Raw genomic sequence first — 4,206 nt, forward strand, 5'->3', positions numbered from 1 at the left:
TAAATATAGTCCGAAGACTAATTTTGATTAAGGGTGGCCCTCTCAATAAGAGCACTTGAAGTGAGCCATCCTGCTGAGCTGGCTGTTTTCCCTTTTCATCAATGACTGATAGATAATGGAATACTAGGTTCCATTACTTTTGCAAATGCCTTTCTTCCTTTAAGCTCACACAGTGGCCTCTCGACTTCTACAGTTTGCTAAAATAAGATGGCTTCCATCACCAATGCCCACCCCATATCAGATGTGCATATTTTTTTTTCAGGCAAGGCAAACCTTGGTTGACCTCACAGATTGCAAGAACATGTCAGCTTACAATCCTTTATTTTATTTATTTATTTTTTACACCTACAGCACCTGGTCTTCCTAGGTGGTCTCCTATCCAAGTACTAACCAGGCCCAACACTGCTTAGCTTCCGCGATCAGACGGGATCAGGCTTGTTCAGGGTGGCATGGCCGCAGACGCAAATTTTTATTTAAAAGAATAATAGAAATGTACAATAAAATTGGTCTCATTGTCTAATTATGATAAAAGGCCAGAAAGTACATGAAGAGTATTTGCATAAAGGATGCATCTACAACACACTAAGTCCTCAGAATCTAAATGCTCCTATTTTCCAAAGGTTCTTGGCTGCTGAGGCAAGTAGCCAAGCCACCTTTGGCCACTGCACTGAACATCTCATCTACTTTGGTCAAAGAGGGACAGAAATAACCACTGATGACACCTTATCCATTGCTGCATCTGAATACTGATATGCAAGAGTGAGATTTACTAGAACCAAATAAACAACAGAAGGGTTGGGTCTCCTTCGGGGAGGAATGGGTTAAAGTCTTTTAAATCACTGACCCAGGGTCTGAGATGTCACCATAATCATTCATCACCAGCCTCAGGCATAGAACCAGATCAGGGTTTGGGCAACCTTCAGGCAATCTTTTAATGCCTTACTGCTCCGAATTGTACCAGAAATGCATAATTCACAGGCCAGTTAACAAATCTTAAGCCAGTCTTCTACAATTTAAACACAAACTAGTCAGAAGAAACCGGAATAAAAATAAGTGCAACTCAGACATGAAAGGAAAGTAAAAGGGTTCCCTCCCAACCCCGACACTCCCACCCTGAGCTGGTACCCAGCCCAGGATAAAGTAGTTTTTTATAGATTTTTCAAAGCAAAAAAAATCTCTGAGCATACTGTATGTCTTTCTCTTTAAATACAAACCAAAAATAGATGCTGCTGCTCTAATCTATCTGATTTGGAAATTATTTGGCATTTTTAGAAATTAATTTTTCCGGGCAATTAAATTAGCCAGTAATTTGATATCACCATCTTATTTCATTATATAGAACACATGCTGAAATGACACACAGCCTCATTTTCATTTATTATTTTTGCAAATTTAGTACTCATAAAAAGGTGTTGGGTCTACTGTGCCAGCAACTAGACTCGTCCCCGCTGGCTGGGAGAGAGCCTGAAGAGTGGTTACGTGAGCTGGAACCCAGGCCACTGCAGACTGGGATTACCAGCTGTGAGAGCAAGATCAAGTCCCACGTTGTACAGTCCTTTATTCTCTGCTCCAGAATCCTAGTTGGCCCATCAACTGAACATGATAAATGGAGCCACCACTGGATGAAATCCACCCCCTCACTTCCCAATGGCCACCTGGTATTTCTGTGATGCCTGCGTCCAAAGAATTTTTAAATACTTTCCAAGTCATCCAACTCAGTTCTCCAACCCTTTTAGACAAAGACAGATCTTTGAAAACCTGGAAATTCACTTGGGAGGAGAGAGGACACACACACACTTTGCTAGAGCAGAGACGAGTGAGTTTTTACTTCTCTGCAACTTTTAAAGGTGAATTGTTATGTTCTACTAAAGAGAGAATGAGGTTGAAGATTTCTTTTGGATCCATAGGTTCCTAGGAATAAATGAAAGCACCAAGCGTTTCATCGATAGGCAAAGGCACAAAAAGGAGAAGCAATGGCTTCAAGCATGGCATGTACCCTAAGACGAACAGGCAAGGTCAAAATTAACATCCAGGATTTATCAGAAATGATACCTTTGTTTAATCATTTTTAATACGAACACTTTGAAGAGTGTTCAAAGGGAGCTCTGTGAATACTTACACCAGGAAAATGGGCACGTAAACCAGGACTGTCCAGGGCTACCCTGGATATGTGTTCACGCTGTGTATGTGGGAATTTACAAACCAGCTGGGCATTGCGTTGTGAACTATTACAAATCATTTCAGGCTTTGGCTCTTCCTCAATCTGCCAAGTTCACTTCTTAATGCAAGCTTTGTTAATCTCTACCCAACTCCCATGCCTTGGTATCCTCCCCAACCTGCCCTTCATCTATGCAAATCCTATACTTTATTTAAAACCAAAATAAATGTCCACCTCTGCCACACAGTTCTTCCTGCTTACGCCAATTCATTCTACTCTTTCCCCCTCCTGAACTTTTTTTTCTTTAGTATTTATTATATTCATCATATAACAATGCTCTGACCTACAGAATGCTTTAGATTTTTTCCTTCTTGTTCTGTAAGTATGAAGTTCTTTTCCTAATTCGGCTTTAAGCCCCTTGAAGGATGGGATCTGTCTTGTGCTTCTCTTGCATCTTCCACAGGACGAAGAAGGCCTCACACCTTCTTCGGGGTTTGGACAGGGAAACAAACAACCTTCACAGAGATCACCAAGTTAAGGTGCAGATATAGAACCTGAGGCCCAGAAAAAAGCAGCCTTCCCTGAGACCCCCCAGCCCTAACACAGCCTCAGGTAGGGTCCTCTGCTCTGCGCCTCCGTGGGATCTTAAGCACTTGACTGCATGGCACACACCACTGTGGTATTTCTTTACCATAATAACTAGACCATAATGACTTGTTTATTTAGCTGTGCATTCACTATATTGGAAAGCTCTGGAGAAACTTTGTGGGATTGATTATGATATCCTCAATACGTATACATAATACATAATAGATGCACATTAAATATTGGTTGAATAAATGACTGAAGGAATGAATGAACACATGGTTTTCCTTAAGGTCATAATATAGGCCTTACTAAAATTTAGTCGAGAGAAAAAAGATGAAATCTTCTCTTTCCTAGACAAGTCATAGGATGCCAACGGGGTGACCGATTCCTGTTTGCCTTCCAGATTGGCTGGTAGAACCCATTTCCATTGGCCTTCCGGCCCCACTCAACGTGGGGGAAAAGGCACTAAATTCAAAGTCAGAGCAAGTGATCTGGGCTGCCCTTCGCTGAGCCTCTGCACCGCCACCAACTAGACACTGTGCTTTGGCCTTCAGATTCTCCGTCAGAAATGGGGGAAGGCTGGCCCCAAGGACCGCAGAGGTCCCTTCCAGTCCCAGCACTCATTGGCCCCAAAGGGGCCACTCACCGTGCACCCCTCCACTGAATGATGATTCCTGGACAGGTGACACCTCCAACCCCCTCAAAGGGTTGGATTCCCAAGGGCTCCTGCTCCCCACATTCAGGAATTGACAGCTTAGTAGACAGAGCCTCTGAGTCCCCCTTCGGCGGTTTCCCAACAGGAAAGTGGGCCTCCCAGTAGTACGTTAGGTTGCATACTAAACAGATGGAATGCAGATTTGAGATCTCTTAAAGGCTGGGGCATTTTTTTTATATATATAAGCTGCTGTCAAGGTGTGTTAGTATCTCTTTATTTAAACAACCTCCTTAGTCTTGGTACACAGAGCTGCGACTCAAAAAAAAAAAATGATGAGAATAAATAATCTATCATGTTAGCAACATAATTATAAGAACATATGTTAGCTCGAACTAGCTATATTCTAGTCATATTAAGGGTGTGTGTGGGAGAGAGAAAGATGGCAAGAGTCTCTCAAAATAGTCCAGGCGGAGGAAGAGCGATATAGGACTACATGGGAACCCAAACTGCTTTGCTGGAGCCTCCATCCTGGCCTCGGTAGCGTCTCAGAGGGCCGCCAGGGCAGGCTGCTTGCTGTTAAGCACAGCCGCCAGGGTCTAGATCTCTGGCGGTCACCTTGCTGCTCGGTGGCCCGACCTGAGCACGCAGGCCAAGAAGGGAAACCATTGTGTCTGCTTCTCCTGCTCTCTCTCTGCCACGTGCAGAGATAGCACCAGTCCAGGGAGAAAGATCCCGGAGAGGCAAAGGCAACCAACCATTCTCGGTTCTCATAAATGCCTCTTGAGCTAAAGAAAAAAAAAAAAAA

General features: G+C 43.4%; 1 protein-coding gene and 1 pseudogene across 3 annotated transcripts in view; both read right to left on the minus strand.

Moving 5' to 3' along the window:
• Positions 1-4,206, minus strand: part of EBF2 (early B cell factor 2) — a 186,802-nt gene that overhangs the window by 100,467 nt on the left and 82,129 nt on the right. The window lies entirely within an intron of this gene.
• On the minus strand, positions 343-461 carry LOC111739757 (annotated as a pseudogene).

This window comes from Pteropus vampyrus, unplaced genomic scaffold (genome assembly GCF_000151845.1).
Source record: "Pteropus vampyrus isolate Shadow unplaced genomic scaffold, Pvam_2.0 Scaffold53, whole genome shotgun sequence".
NCBI lineage: Eukaryota > Metazoa > Chordata > Mammalia > Chiroptera > Pteropodidae > Pteropus > Pteropus vampyrus.